Source organism: Crocodylus porosus, unplaced genomic scaffold (genome assembly GCF_001723895.1).
Source record: "Crocodylus porosus isolate Cpor-Errol unplaced genomic scaffold, CroPor_comp1, whole genome shotgun sequence".
In the NCBI taxonomy this organism is placed as follows: Eukaryota; Metazoa; Chordata; order Crocodylia; family Crocodylidae; genus Crocodylus; species Crocodylus porosus.
In genome coordinates, this window is record NW_017728918.1 from 75,008,724 (window position 1) to 75,026,339 (window position 17,616).

Consider the following 17,616-nt stretch of genomic DNA (forward strand, 5'->3'; position numbering starts at 1 on the left):
TCCTTAACTATAGTGTCTTATACGGATAGTTTTTATTACTTTCCTGTCATCTTTTGTCTCATAATTATAAAGAAACAAAACCTGAGAGAAAGGAAAGCAGTCTAATGTTATTGAGAAATGGTACTATGGCATCAGAGAAGGATTGGGGAGGCAACCCTTGGCCCTGAATACTTTATACAGGATAACAAGGATTATTTGGCTGTACTAAAATTAAATTTTCCCTCGGAGGGAAAAACATCAAATTCCCTTTATCCTGCCAGCTTCTGAGTATGAAAATGGTAGTTTTATGTGCTCTAGCAGGTAACCTATTTTGAGTCATTTGTATTTCTCACTGATTCTTTATAAAAGGACTATAGGAGAACTGATCATTTTTCAGTTTATCCCAACAGATGTAGCTGAAAGAAGATGGATTTTCCTGTGGCTAAGGTTTTGTACAAACTTTCTGCTTCAAACTTTTTTGCATAACTGCAAACAAATCAACCTAACTTTTCTATCATTTGGTGAAAGGGTGATGATATTTGTTTTTACCCATTTTTTCTGGTTTTTTATATTCTGAGTGGTACCTATATACACCACTATAATAAAGATAAAAATCATCTGGTAGAGAAATACCTAATTAGGTCTGCAAAGGAGTGAATGTGTGTTATATAGGAACAGGATGAAGTAATTTGATATAAAAGTTTTAAATATTTTTTAAATATAGACATCTTTTTTGGTTACACATGCAGATTTTCCTTGTAAATATAGCATGGCATAGCAAAGGAACCTTAAATAAATTATTGAATAAACTTCTGATAAACAATCACCACCAAGTCCAGTACCACCAGTGGAATCACCATACTTCCTTCTTATCCCACAGCATTCAAAATTCAACATGAAGGGAAAAGACAGTGTAATTATTTCAAATATTGCTTTGAACTATTGCTGCAAAAGATCCCTACAAACCTTTCTCACATCATCAGAGTGATAATGAAATGTTTGAAAACTAATCTCCATGTTTTGAGTAGGCACTTTGAAGAAGTAACAGAACTGTACTAAAGGAAGATTTATAAAATTAGGACTTTCCTAAAAATGCAAAATGGATATAATTAATATTGTGTTAAGTAGACCCAATATTTATGTTCTGTTGATGGTGCTATATTTTAATGGATAAATTCCCATTCTTTGCATCAAAGAATCTGTGAGACATAAGATTGGCAAGTGTGTTAAATATACGTTAAATGTGTCATTGTTTTCCACACACAAAATGATTTACATGGGGGAAAAGTGTAGCTATCAGTAGACACAAGGTATCAGTGGGCCCACAGCTAATAATATATTTTTCAACTATGGCTGAACTGACTATTCAAAAATATGTGTACAGCAGAATGTGCTTCACACTCAATTGGAGACAGTCAGGTTATATCATGGTGAATATAACATTATGAGATGTGTCATTTCCACAAGAACTTTAGAAAAATAAAATGTTTCTCTTTAATCATAAAAAAGGCAGAAAGACGGTTGCTGGTAACGTGAGAGAGACTTTTTTTTCTCCTTGCAGTCAAGAGGTAGAGAACAGGGAACAGGGACTAGTCCAGCGGCAGTCTTAAAAGTTTTTTTTTTTTCAGAATTCTATTCTCATTTCAGTTGGCAGATGCTTATTATTTTATATATTATATATTTGTTTTAGTGTATATCATAATGAGTATAATATATAATATATTGTGTTATAAAGTATGTTGCATGCATGCTCTGTAGCACATATTTTAAGATATCGACCAAAACTGTACTCTTTCAGATAATTTTTACATCAACACATATGTAGTAAGAAGCAGTGCCAGTTCTGGAAGAAAATTTACAACTGGCTGAATGTAATTTCTTTGTCTGACTTAAAAGGAGGACAGCCACATGACAATGTTATTTTCTCCCGGTAGGTTTGTGCTGCCACTGCAACAGAGCAACTTTGAACCATAGATCTTATGTTTTCATTTGTGAAAAAAGGCAAATTCACCTAGTTAGTTGAAGATGAAAGCTGGGTTTGGAGACAAGTTTATTCTTGAACCATTGGTGAATCCACTATGACACACCTTCTTAAGAAGTTATCTGTTTCATCTATTTTATCTAATAAATATTAAATATTAAAATGCTACTTCTAGAACAGTGTCCATTTCACTGTCTACACTTTCTCTGGTTCACTTTCCTTATGAGTCCACATTTCTTCCTATCTTGGCTTCTCAGTGGATCACTTTGAACAGGATAGATGATAAGATACTGTTCGTCCTAGCTACCCCAAGGTGGTTAGGGTGTTGCTAGGAAGGGGGATAGGCAAGCGGGCCTAGAATCTGGTCTCCTTTCTCCTGGGCAAGCATCCTAACGACTATGCTATTACGATAAATAATGGGAGGACCACCCTCCTCCTCTGGTACCAAACCATCATTAGCGGTGTTTGTTTTCTGGGTCCAACAGAGTTTATGAGAATGCTCAATAGAGCCAAATGAGTTGTGAATGGAAGGGCAGGATATAAAATTTGTATAAGCGGCCCTAAAAACAGTCATATGCCTAACTTAAACCATGTGAAGGCTACTGATGTGACTTACATAAATAGGTGTTGGATTTGGGCTTGTCTACACATTACCTTGACCACATAAGGGCAGAAAAGCAGAACATATCAGCATTTTTTCCCTTCTCCGTGTTAGCATTGCCTCCATCTTACCTGTGTTCAGTGTAAAAGTTTTTCTTTTTTCTCTACCAGTTCCCAATTTCCTTCAGGCACTAAATTATCTAGAAACAACAGCGTTGGTAAAATGTATTTCATCACAAGACTTCTATCACAGCAGCCCAAGCAGTTTCACAATCTCTCTCTGTAGTTATGTACAACCAGATGAAAGGAGGGAATCTTTGGAACTGAGTAAATGACTAGGCTGCCCTGGCCCAGGGCTCTCTGTTACACACGTCCACTGGTCTCGCCACAGCCACAGAGTAAGTCATCACATCATAGAAGGCAATCAGCTTGGTCAGGCATGACTTGCCCTTGGGGAATCCATGCTGACTGTTCCTAATCAAATGAATACATTTTTAATATGCTTCCTTAAATGGAATAACTTAAGACTTTTGATATCCTAAAGAAGCCCTATTAATTTTCTCTATGTCTTCTCTAGTTGGCCAGTTCGAAGTTTGATGTCAAACTATGCTCTCTGCATGCTTTGCCTTTTTCCCACTCTTGTTTATTTACTGAATCTAGAGCTCTCTATCCCTCTTACATGATCTCTTCTATTGCTCCACATTTGCACCTGGCTGCTGACTTTTTTATGGCCTTAAAATCCATGAATCTAAGCTCATCATTCTTTGATGGGTTTATGGAGCAGAGCTGTGTGACCCTTGTTGGAGAAAGTTTTGTTTATGTTTTATCAAAAACATCTTTAGCCTTTTTCTCTATCTAACATTCCAGTAGCTTCATTTCTCCAGTCTTTTTTTTTAAACTCTCCTTTGACAGAAATTCCTTTGAGATTTCTAAATGAATTAAAGTGGAAAAGAGGACATCTCCACTCAAAGAGAGTTCAGTAATGCAGTCGTCTCCTTAGCTCTCCCTGTAATGGAAGCCTGTAAACCTATTAATGTTTGAAAATGATTCTAGGAGTTAGATATGTTCTACAGCATCTAAAACAAATGCACTTCCTAAGAGTTCATGCTGTATTGGCTTTAAATAATAACTTTTAGGGGGAAATGATTCAGTAGGCTTTTTATTAAGGCCTGAGGGGTTTGTTTTTTTTATGATTTTGCTATATAATGGCATACCAGAAAAATACCTGTTTAATGATAGTTTATTTCTGGTCAGATATAGGAATTTAAGAGAGATTTACTGGAATAGTACACAGGTTAGGGAAAGAATGGTCATGGAAAAATAAAAGAAGAAAATAATACGTTAAGACCAATTAGAGGAGTAAGGATTTAGACAACATGAAAACTCTTGGCAATAGAGGGCCCTTGTACATATAACAGGGGTTTAGTCCTTCAGGGTTGCATTCTATGCCCCCTAAATTTAAACAGTGGGTTTTATTTTTCCATCACTGTTTACATGTCATGAGTCTTAAATCTCATGAAATGCTCAGTGTGCTATTCACAATAAATTACTGCAGGGGGTGCCACATAACAATCCACCCTGCTGATTTATTCATACTAAATTACAGCAGGGGGAGCTGCACACTGCTAATCCCTGCTACATATCAATGATGTGTATAGCGCACAGCTCACTGATATATACAGATGACCAAAACTAGTGTAATTTAATTAATTTAATTAAGCATCATTTCATTAATTTAATTGATTTAATTAATTTTACACAGATTTTACACATATTTTTAATTTTTTAAAAGTTTTTACACTATTTTAAAACTTTTTATTCTTATTTTATTCTTATTTTTTCATTCCTATCTTTATTTCTATTCTTATCTTATTTTTTAATTTCCCTATTTCTATGTCATCAAGTAAACTTTATTTCATGTGTAAACCCACTTTTAAAAAAAAAATTCACTTAAGCAACAGCCCCTAAGAATAAGGCACTGAAATTCTCCAATTGCTTATAATACCCACACAAATCTGCACCCAGTGACTTTCATATATATATCTTCACACACATAGTGGAGTGTTGTGGTGCGCTAACTGGAATTTCAATAATGCGCTCCCTGCATTATCTCACAGGGGGTCCCAGTTCTGGAAGATGTACTGTCAGCAGTCATTGTTTCATTCAGCATTTCCTGTCCATCCCCAGGCACTGCTTGCCACATCTCTGTTTGGGTCTATGGTCCCATAGCCCCCCAAGTTCTGATATCCTCAGGCTGTCCCTGATGCTCTGCCCACAAAATTGAAATCCATATACCAACCATCCAAGCCCACTCCCCCTCCTGCAGACTAACAAGAGACCCTGGCCTTCTGACTTGACATATCCCACCCGCATAGATAGGAGCAGAAAGTCACTTCATTTTCACCTTGACCCCTCTCTGAACAGGGCCCTGAACTTCTCTGAGTGCTTATAATATGTGCACAAATCAGCATCTTGTGAATTTCTTATTTCTTCATATCGGATATCAAATTAATGTGACCAGTGGTAGGTAATGCATTTTATGCCCTTGGCACATTTCACACATCCCATACACACAAAGCAAAGGAAAACCTGTAAACTTCATCCCTCTCTGCTCCTTCCCTCCCCTACCATCACTGCAGCCTGCCTCCCCCCACTAGAGACAGTGTACTTACGAGACAGAAGTATTGCAATTAACAGAAGCAGGTGAATGGTTTAGCATTCAGTGCTGGTTGATTGGTGGCCTGCAGAGCACCCTCTCCAACTGTAGCAGTAGAATATGTGCAGCCTGGCAATTCTGCACAATCATTCCCAACTATCACTTGCATACTGATCGTAGCGGGCACTGTGCCCTGCCTGCCCACTTCTCTGTTTAGCCACTGTCTCCCACACTTCCTCCAACCAGGGCTTCCTGTGTACCTCCCACCTGGTGTTGCAAATGTTGTGGGACACACAGACTGCTACAAAAAAACACTGTGTATGCCATGGCATAGCATCAGGTCATGGCACAATAACAGGCTCCCCAGTGACCTATGTGTCAAGACACCACTCCCAGCAGGACATGGTCTGAACTGCTGAGCAGTTCAAACACAGTTGGTGAGGGAATGAATGCTGACAGAACTCACCCACTGTTCATAAAGCAGGCACATTTAACACTCGTGGGCTCAATGAACTCTGCTTGTCACATTTATGTAAAACCAGTGAATGAGTTAACAGTGTTAGGGAGACAATTATGCCACAGCCAACCAAAAAGGGATGTTTTAGAGGCGCAGTGTGGATGGGGAGCAGGGGTTCCTCATGGTCAGTGCCAGGCAAAGTCTGGGGATTTTTGCTGGGCATGCAAGAGCTTTGCTCTGTGACTTGCAAGTTTTGGCACCAGTCGGCAGCATTCACCAGGGCTCCCCCCTGGCCTGCCAAAAGTGTCTTAAAACATTCATTACGCACAAATACCTGAAAACTGTAGTGACACCCAGTGGACAAAGATGTTTAACACATGTCATTCAGTGAATTACCATGTACACATGACAGCTTAATGGCTGCACCATTCCAAGTTGCATTATTGCAAACTAAACTACATTGGGATGGGGATTTAAATGACAACACAAAGTCATTTAAATCACCAAAAACTCATGTACATGTAAAGTGTGACACCATTAAGCCACATAAAAGGGCAATTTTTGTCATGTGTACAGCACCCTAGGTTCTCCATTGCTCTGACCTGGTGTACTCACATGAACTCAAATTGAAAGCAAAGAGGGTATAAAATGCTACTAAATTAGAATGGGAATATATTACATGTACTTTGCACTTGTATCAATAAGTATTCAATGGCATATCTACATGTGCAATTAATGCAAAGCAACAAACTCTAGTGCTTATTGCACCAGAGTTTATTGCTCCCAGGTGCACCATTTGAATGTGCATCCAGGGCCACAGCATATTAACCCAGGTCGGAGCAGCCCCAGCTGGCAGGGCCCCTGGGAAGTCAGCCTGCCAGGCTAGTGCTGCTTCTGCATGGCTCAACCTGCTGCAGAGGGATGGCTGGGCACAATGTGCTCCAGTGCAGAGCTAGCTGGCAGGCAGCCCCCATACTGAAGCACCCTCATGCTCCAGCCAGCCATTTAAGAGCCTGCTGTGGTGTTCATTAGTTTACTGTGATGTAATAGGGCTGGAGGTGTAGATGCTGAGATGTTTACTTAGGAGCTAATTAGCTTCTTAGTAAATGTCTTGTGTAGATATGACCGCTATAAAAGATATCTGGGCCCACATATATTTTACTCTGCTATTCAGTGGGCCAATCTTAAAAGGAGGAATAGAAAATATTTAAGACTGGGGTCCTTCAGATTATAATACAAATCAGGATATGGTAAAAAGCTATTCATGAATGTACAGTCAAATAATTCTCAGTAATATATTTAACTTTAAATCTTAGCTCTCTTTGTTTGTTTATTCCAGATACTGGTCTAAGTATCTTTCTCTACCTCACAAATATTCTTGGCAAGAGAAATCCCAATCAAAGTGTTCTTAAAATAGTGAATTACTTGTGAGTTTGAAAACCAGTATTAGAAATTAAGAGGGAAAGAGGTAGATTTTCAAGACCAACCCAAAACTCAGCATATTGCACACAAAATAATTTCAGATCAAGTGGGCTATGAAAGAAATTTAGGCTATCATACAGTTGACCACTGCATAACAAAAGAGTATGAAATGTATTAATAAATGCATCTATAGTGCCATCACCTTTATTGACCAGAAGCTATAGCTTGAGGCTTTCCAATCATAAGCTAACTTTATTGAAAATAAGTAGAAAGAGCAATGTACATCTAGAGGTGGATCCAGGGAGGGTGTGCAGCGGTGCAGTCGCACTCTGCTTTGATTCTTGCTCCACCCAAACTTTAAAACCAACTACCGGGAAGTGTCAGGGCTGCTGATCAGGCATGCTTGTCTGGACCAAACATGTGAGTAGTCACACCTGGCCACGATACCTGGCTCATGCAACTGTCCTACTTCCCTATAACTGGCTTGTCTGTAGAAAGCCCCACTCACTTTTTATAAGCACACCAGCAGCCTCAGGCTGCAGGCATGCCTTCACGCAGTCTGTTCTGGCAAACCTTGTATTCACTGCTCTCTGGTTCTCCTGGCTCCTGACTAGGCTTTGCCTTTCGCTGACCCAGGTCTTGGGCCTTCCTTGAACCTTGGCACTGGCCCTGCTTTCTCTGGTTTCCAGCATCCTGGGTTGATTTGATTTCCTTGACTCTTACCTCAGATCTTCTTTGGAACTCTGCACTGGTTCTTTGACTCCTGGCTCTGGTCCTCAGTTTACTTCTCTTGGACCTCTCCTTTTTGCTCCAGTAACCTGTGCCTCTGCCTTGCCGATCCTTAGTTCACTCCTAGTGGCCTACTGGGGGCCCAGATGCCTACATCCCAGCCAAATTCTCACAGCAAGGCTTGCCTCACTCACCCACAGTGCTAAAAGAGGATAGATTTGCCACTTAAGCAGATTTCTGGGGGTGAGCTTCTGTCTGCTTTGAAGTGGTTACAAGCCAAGATTACAACCCTGCAAGTCCAAGGCACCCTGCTTCCAGGTCCATCAGGGCTGCCATCCCACTAGTCTCACCCTGAAACCCACATTCCATTGCCCAACAAATTTGATGGGGATCCCTGCTGCTTCCAGGGGCTCATTAATCAGTGCTGCCTCACCTTTCATCTGTGCCCCAAAACCTACCTATCAGATGTGGCCAAGGTGAGGCTGATCATGAACCTTCTGAGTGGCAACATCCTGGCCTAGGCTTCTCCACTCCTACAGTCTACAGACTCCCCCAGGTGGAGCTTCCAGCTATGTTGGATGGACTTACTGATCTGAGTATCTGCAATGACGCATGTCTGAATGGCTACAGGAGTGTTGGTCCAAATCTGAGCCCCTGAGGCCAGCTATGGTCCTGGAAAAGCTGATACTGCCTTCAGTGGAACCCATGCAATTGGGCATGGCTAGGAAAAGTCTCCCCCAGTAGCTCTGCTTGTTTTGTGGGGAGGCAGGGCTATTTTGCCTCCACCTGCCCAAGGATGCCTCCCTCTTCTTCAGGAAAATCCCTAGCCCAACCTCATTAGAGAGGCATTGTCTGGGCCCTCTGCTGACCATTTAGCCAGTCCCTCTGACTCATAGCAAAAAACTGAGTCACCAAATCCTAAGACTCACCTTTGCTTATCAACCTTCACCTCCAGCACCAGTCTGGGTGGACCTCTCTATTCTGACCATCTTAGATACAGGGTCTCTGGTTACTTTATGGACTTGTTCCTAGCAGAACGTGAGATGGCAGTCAGGCCAAAACAGAACCCTAAAGTTGTAGAGACTGTGGACAGACCCCTGCTGTCATCAGGGCCCATCACTTGCAAGACAGTTTCATTAGGGGTACTGATAAGTGGCTGCCAGGAGTCTCTCTGTTTTCATCGGATTCATTCCTCTGTCTTTCCAAACATCCTGGGGACCCATTAGCTGTCCCTCTATAATCCAGACATTTTATAGGGGTTGAGGGAACTCCACTTAAAATCACTAGACTGCTTAAAGGACTTTTGCTATATTCAGCAGAGAAGCCGGGCAGACATCATCAGGTTACTTGCACTGACCATAGAATTTCTGTGGCCTGCCTTTACCGGGAGTATACATCCCACAGATCCTGACTCACTTATCCCTGCCAACTATTGAGATTTAGCAGATGTCTTTGACAAGAAAGGATAGGGCTAACTCCCTTCCCGACATCGTTATGATTGCCCCACTGATCTTTTGCCAGAAACACAGATCCCATTTGGGTGCATTTATTCCCTATCCAAACCAGAGCTCAGGGCTTTCAAGGATTACACTGCAGAGAACCACTGCAAGATCAGGCCTTCTACATCCTGTGCCAGGGACCTCATATTCTTTGTTCCCAAGAAAGAAGCTTCTTTCTGCCCTTCCATTGATTATAGGTCCCTAAACAAGATGAGAGTTCATAACTGCTACACACTGCCCTACAGTCTAGTCCATATATGGGAAGTGAATGAATGTAAGAACATATTTTGGTCAATATGGACATTTTGAATACCTGGTTATGTCCTTCAGGCTCTGCGACATTTCAACATTGTGTAACAATATGTTTTGAGATATGCTATACCAGTTAGTTATAATTTATCTGGATTACATTTAAATTTTTTCTCATGATCTTTCTCAGCATTTGAAACATGTGCATCAGGTCATGCTCAAGCTCTGAGATAAATCACTGTATATTAAGATGGATAAATATGAGTCTGATAGAACCCCAACTGAATTTTTAGATTATATAATTCTCACCAAAGACTTAAAAATAAATCCATGTGAAGTAACTGCCGTCACTGAATGGCCTGTGCCACACCATGTTAAGGAGCTCCAATGGATTTTGAACTTTGCTAATAACAGGGATACTGTTAAATGGGTCCCCAGAAGCCCAAATGATTTTTGAAATGCTAAGAAGGGCTTTCACCTCTGTGCCCACCCTGGTACACCCAGATCCCACAAAACCCTGATATGGAAGCTGACTCCTCAAGCTATGCTACAGGGACTATTCCATCTCAGGCTTCAGATACCTTGAACAAGTTGCACCCTTGTGCCTTCTTTCCCTGAGCCTGATCCCTTCCAAAAGAAATTATGACATTTGGAACCAGGAACACCTCACAATCACAGCAGTCTTTGAGGAGTGGTGGCACCTTCTGGAGAGGGCTCACACTTATGGTGTGTTCATGTTATAACACACCAGAAGAACTTGGAATCCCTTCGGACAAGTCAGAAGCTGAATTCACATCATGTCCACTGATCAATCTTCATTTTCCATTTTAATTTCAGAATCATATATCATCCAGAGGTCAAGAATGAGAAAGGATATGCTTTATCTCGTAAGTGTGAAGTTTCTGCACTAGACCCATCACCATCTTCCACCATTCCCCAACCTAAAAATTCAATTCCATGAACTACTCAGCAAACATCAAACATCCAAATGGTCCTCGTAGATGATGCCCTTGCTAAAAAAACTATCAGGCGATGGGGTCATCACAACCTGATTTTTGATGGCTCAAGGAGTTTGCTTGTTTTTTTTCTGACAGCATCTATATGACCCACATGGTCCCATAAGATCAAGACTATTATGGCTGTCATGACTTGCCACCTGCAGGCCACTTTGGGTATACCAAGACCCAGCTTTTAGTCTCTAGGCAATTCTGCTTGTCCCAAAGGGGCCATGATGTTAAACAGTATGTCTATTCCTGTGCCACATGTGCCTGGATGAAGAAACCTTGAACCAGATCAGGTGGGAAACTTCAGCCATTACCCACCCCCATGCTACCATGGTCAACACTTTATGTGGATTGCATTGTGGAACTCCAGTGTTCTGAAAACTGCTCCACTACCATGGTCATCATGGATGCATTAACTAAAATGGTCCACTTTGTCCTTGCCAGTCTGTCCCCAATGCCAGCAAAACAGCCAGTTCTGTTTCTGCTGCATATATTTCACCTCTACAGTCTCTACAGTTTTCTCAGGTACCCTCTCATCATGGTCCCCAGTTTATTTCACACTTTTGACATGAGTTCCGTAAGGCCCTGGCCATGGAACCTCTTCACTTGTCTGCATACCACCCTCAAACCAACGGACAAACAGAACACATAAACCAGACCCTGGAAACATGCCTCAATTGCTTTCTAAAATTTCACAAGGATAATTTGGTGCTCTTGCTCCCCTTAGCTAAATTTGCATGAAGCAATGCTGTCCAGATGGTCTATAGGCAAGACACCCTTTTTCTGCAACTACAGATTCTATATTCAGTTACAACCAGCACTGCCTACCTTCCCATGGATTCCCATAGTGAATGACTTTGTATCCCATTTCCAGCAGGTTCAACAAGAACTAAAAGTTCATTTCGGTGTATCCAAGACTGCAGATAAAGACAAAGCTGACTGACACAGTCAGTCCCTGGCCCCACCATTTTGATTAGCAACAAGGTCTGGCTTTCCTAAAAAAATACCCATACCCTTACTGGGAAGCCAGCATTTTATTTATATTAAGTTTTGTTTTTGCTGTTGTTGATTTCACGGATTTTATGGATTTTGCAGACAACCCTGGATTTTGTTATTTCCATGAAATCCACAAAACCTCAAATTAAGTAGGTCCCTACTTAGAAGCACACCAACAGGCTCTCAGGTATGCATTCACATAACTTCAATATGTTCTAGAAAGCTTTGCAGAAGAAGGGATAGCTTGAATAGTGGAACATCAAGACCACTAAAAAAGATAGGAGGTTATTAACACTTGTGCACCAGAGACATTAGCAGGAATAAGGGAAATGATCTCCCCTGAACCTCAGCCCTGGCCCCACTCACTCTGTTTTCTCCAGCATCTTGGTTTGGCTTGGCTTCCTTGGCCTTCACCTCAGATCTTCAGGATTGGTTCTCTGACTCTCAGCTCTGGACCTCAGCTTATCTGTCAGACTGCATCTCTTGGATCTCCCCTCTCAGCTCCCATAACCTGTGCTCCTTCCCTCCTGATCCACGGGTTGCTCCTAGTGGCACACCATGTCCCTGCCAAATCCTCACTGGGACGGGCAGCCACATTTCTATTCAGGCAGTGCTGAGACAGTCAAGTGATTTCATGGCTCATTGTGATCTCCCTTATTCCTGTTAATGTCTCTTCAGTTCACATATATTAATGACCCCCTATCAGCTTTTAATGGTTTTGATGTTCCACTATTCAACTTATCTCTTCTTCTGTAATTTTGCTGTCTGTTAGCCATTCATGGTAGCATCTGTTTTATTCACAGTTCAGCAGCCTGTGTTTAGCTTTAGCTAAAACCCTTGACAATGAAGCACTGGAGGCACCACCAAAATTCTCAGGAAGGCTAGATTTTGTTTTATGAATCTGAAAAAGAGACACACATTTATCTATAATGACAAGAAGAAACCATATTTTGACTTTTTTGCCTAGTTTGTTCTGCTTTTTAAATTTTATATATAATCTAGCAAATCAGTGGGCATTCCAATAGACGTATTTAATTTTTCTTTTATCTTAAATTGATTGATAGAGTGCTAACCTCCCCTCTCCCACACTATGTTTGTAAAACTTAGAGTTTCTCTTTACAATGAGGGAAAGACATTAAAAAATCCTTAGATTGAATTGATTTAATCTTTGCAGGTTAGTCTAACCTGCAAAGCTTGAACTGATTTGGAAATGGATAGATATTCCCTTTTCATTCCAGAAATGCAGGCATGTGCTTGCAGTGGTTCAGGCTAGAAGCTGAGGACTGCTAGTGCAGCCCTCTCTTCCCTTCTACAGTGCTTATCTGAGGGGGCTGTGGCCGGGCCTGAGCAGTAAGGCTGTGCAAAGCTCCAGTAGCTGATTTGATTCAAAGATTTGGCCTGCTTCGGCAGCCAAATCTCCTAGTCCAAATTGAATCAATAGACCAATTAAAAGGTCCAAATTGAATTGAAAACCTACAACTTGATTCAGAAAAGATTTGGTGCCACTTTGGAGTTTTGATCATAGACTAAACAGGCATCAGTCCTCACCACACTGGACAGAACTGCCTCCAGCTGGTAAGTTGTGGTGGGTGGAAGGGGGAGAGAAGGGGCATGGGGGAAGGAGTGATTGGGGCTGGGAAAAGCTGCCCATCCAGGGCAACAGGGCATGAAACTTGGGGAGGAGGGTAGGGGAGTGTGGGACGCAGGCATGGCAGTGCTGGGAGCAGGGACTATGCACTACTGCCACTTGTCACCTTCAGCCAGGAGCAAGCTGTGCCTGCATAGCCTGCTGCTTGCCGAAATGGGGTAGGGGGTTGTGGGATGTAGGCACTGCCACTGCTTGCCCAGGCAGGGCAGGGCAGGGATGCCAGTGCTGCTGCTGTTTGCCCAATTGGTGGGGGGGGCACAGGATGCGAGCTGCACCTGCACTATGCCTCCCTCCCCACTTCCTGGCTGGGCAATCAGCAGAAGCAGTGGCATCCCGCACCCTCCCCCCCACCCCGCCCTGGCTGGGCAAGTGGCGGCAGTGCTGGCATTCCCCCCTCTCTCCCCCAGCTGGGCAAGCAGGAAGCTATGCCCTGCTGCCACTTGCCCAGCCAGAGAAGGAGGCAAGGGATGTAGGTGTGGCAGAACTGGGAGCGAGGGCTATGCCCTGCTGCTGCTTGCCCAGCCGGGATAGAGGTGCATGATGCAGGTGCAGCTGACTCCGGTTGGAAGGACATTACCAGCTACCTGTTGATTAGCTCCAAAGAATCCTAAGCCAACACTGTCCTGTCTGCCTTTATCCCATCTCCCACACCACAGATTGTAGCCAGCATGTGGTATGCTAGCTAATGCTGAGAGGTGTCTGTGTAAGGCAGAAAGGAGTGGGGAATCCCTGCTTCAGCAGGAAATGGTGTGGAGGAGTTTCTAAGGTATGTATAAGCATTACATTTAGGTCATCCTAACCAGGTTTCACCTCAGGAGGTGACTTAACATGGATCAAGGAATGGTTAATCCAATCTACTGAATGCCTACACATGTTCGCAGCACAGCCTTGGGACCAGGAAAGCCCAACCACTCACCTGATTCCCATGGCTGTGCAGTTCCTACCCCCATCCCTGACTGAGCTATACTCATAGATCCAATTGGAGGGCAACTTATGGGCCATAATCCATATGTGGACAGAAGTTGAGAAAGTTACATAAGTAGGCGGCAGGAGTGGGCCAGCCAGAGACATGAGCAATGGAGAAATATAGTCCTGTCCCCAACCCAGACCAGCCCTGCAAAGTTTAGGTGGGAAAAGAAAATACAGGAAATATTATCTTTTCTGCACATCACCTACTTTTCATGAGTCCAAGGACCATCCAAAGAAAAGGGATCCTCAGGGATGTGGCTGCACTTAAGGTATCCACAGAACCATAAGGATCAATGGGACCCTGCTATCATTTAGACATGTTGCTGAAGGTCTATACTACCTCTTCTGGAATCCACCTATTTTATAAATGAACAAACATAGTTATTATTCCCAGTGTATTGATCAGGGATTGATCAGGGATAACATACTCAATTTCCAGGATTTTCATGGAAATTCCCCTCTGACAGCCCTCTCATAAAATCATTCTTTGGGAAGAATTAACATATGCCATTATCATCTTCCTAATGTAGATAAGGCCAACGTGTGGGGTATTTGAGTCCCATTAAAATGGCTATGGTCATAGTACAGCATAAAATGGATAAAACTGAAATAAAGTGTCTATGGATTTGGTGAAAATGAAATAATCTGTTACACACAAAAAAGAAAAAACAGCATTAGAGGGGAGCAAAAGGCAACCCTTGTCCTATGGTTTGACTTGTGTTGTTCCCTCAGCTTCCAAATACCATGAGATACTAGGAAAAAGTGGTTTCAGGTAATTTTATTTTGTTCTTTACCTGCCTGTTTTAATTAAATTTTCTGCTTTTATTAGCCATTTTCCAGTGAACTTTTCCTGCAAAATCTATTTTTATTTCATAAGCTATTATTATTGTGTTTGGTTTTGCTGTGTAAAAAATAATTATCATGTTATTTACAATCCTCTGTTGCTGTACTATTTAAGGACATTCACTGGAGTCCACTATAGACAGCAGTGTCAGTTTCTCATTAAAGAATAGAGAATTATGCAATTCTCTACAGAGCCCCTACATTTTCTGGGTATATTTATTTTAGGCTTGTGGGCAACTAAGGGGTTTATGGTTTTGTACTGAATATTTCTAAGGTATGTACAAGCCTTACATTTAGATCATCCTAACCAGGTTTCACCTCAGGAGGTGAACGATTGTAGATCAAGAAATGGTTAAACCAATCTAGTGAATACCTGCACATGTTCCTAGCACAGCCTTGGGGCTGGGAAAGCCCCAAATTCACTTGATTCCCAGGGCTGTGCTGTCCCTGCCCCCATCCCTGACTGGGATATTTTTAGCACCCCAGGCCTCCCCTACCTGGGTAACCCCTCACCCACAGTCCCACCAACTCTCCCCACAAAGACCCACCTGTTCCCCGCAAACCAACCCCCCAGACTTGTCAGCTCTACCCCCACCCAATCCTGACAGCCCCATGTGCTGCCTATGCCACTTCCAGCACCCACTCCCAGTCTAGGTTTAGGCAACTTAAAGTAAGCCACCTAAACCTAGACCAGGTGCAGAGAATGCTTGTTCACACCCAGAAAGAGTACTATATGGGACTGGAGAGATTTTACCTTAGGCAGAGAGTTGGACTGAATGACCTCAGGAGGTCCCCTCCTGCCCCATTGGTCTCAGATTCTGCTACTCACGGTGCTGTCCTTCAGCCACAGCTGGAAATGCTTCTTGCCTAGCCATGGCTGCTGCATGTCTGCCCCCTGGCACTGCGTCCAGACCCACTGGGTGAGGATCTGCTCCAGTTCAGGGTCATACTGCCAAACAATCTTCTGGTGCACCTCCCTGCTGAGTTCATAGACTGGTCCCTGGCTGGCCATGGCGATAGTGGGGTGTCTGAAGAGCAGAGGGGCAGTGGGTACATAAAAGTAAACAATGTCCCTGGTTTTAAATGTGGTACATGCCAAGCTCCACGGCCTTTTGTTGTTTATAAACTATATTATGTTTTTATAATGAATATAGATTATGGAGATGGGGGAGGAATGTATCATTAAAAGATAATTGTTCTGTCTGGTGTTTAATCCCCTGAACTCTGGGCTGTAATTCACTTGTAGGAGATGGAGTGTTTTGAAATGGCACTGCTAATTTGAATGGGATATCAGGACATCAATCATACATCCATAATGCCACCTTGTTGGATAGATATCATAAGCCTTTAAGGAATAAAACTGGTAGTGCAAATTACTAAAACAGCTGGAAATACCAATAATCCAGCAGGTAGTTAGAAGTCTACATCAGCTGTGGTATGGGAGCCATCGTATTTACATGCATATTTTATACACAAGGTTAAGTGAGTTAAGGAGTAAGAAAGCAATTTTGTCTGTAGTTACACAACCTGAAGCAATATGCTTGAAGCCTCAACTAGCAATAATGTCTGCATGGTATTTAATTCAACTGTCTAAGTGGAAGAACCCTCAGAGTACATAAAATAGCTCATTGAAAAGGTCATCCTTGAATGTATTTTCATACTGCAGGTAATCAAAAGAGAGAACAGAATTTTGTTGATAACTGATGACAGAGCAGATACTGAAAAGAGTTGATGGGGTGTGGCGATGTGAGTAGTTCTAATGAAATGCCACTAATGCTGTTAACCATTTGGCCTGGAAAATAGACTCATGTGGGATCTAATTCTTCAGTCTTCATAGGGCTTGATTTTCTGCCTCACTAGCTGCTAGCCACATAGGTGGTGTTTCATATACCTGGTACACTGACTGAAGCACATTCCTATAGCTCTCTGATGAATTAACTATATTCCTTTTGAATTGTCAGTGTTCTAAAAAAAGGCTCCTTTATACTATGCTGTCTACTTTTCAGTGCTTGCTTTTCTCTAAAGATAATAGTAATTTTATATTTCCAGACTAATATATGTGTTTTTAAAAAGGCAAAACCATTTTATTAAGTTTTTCTCCTTTTGTGATATATATTTATCCCCATAAGGTGAATAATCACTTAGTTTCTATGTTAACAAATAAGAATGAATAAAAATGTTCAGTGAAAATGTCTTCTAGCTCCATTGAAGTTAATAAGGCTCCATGCAGGGCAAGGGGTGAACTATTCTGAGCAGTTTACAGGAATGGGGCCTGAGTTGGGAATTTATAATTAGTGGAAGAGAACAGAAGCAAAGAAGAAAAACAGTGTATGACTGTCTGTCCTGGGCCTGGTGATTCTCAATATGTTTATTAATTACTTGGATGCTGGAATATAGAGCTTCCTAAACAAATCTTCAGACAACATAAACCTACCCAGATTTGTCAACACACTGGAAGGCAGGAGCTCAATTCAGAAGGATCTTTATTTAGTGGAAAGCTGGCCTTAAGCCAACAGGATGATGTTCAATGCTGACAAATGTAAGGTGCTGCACATTGGAAAGAATAATCAAAAATACAAATAGA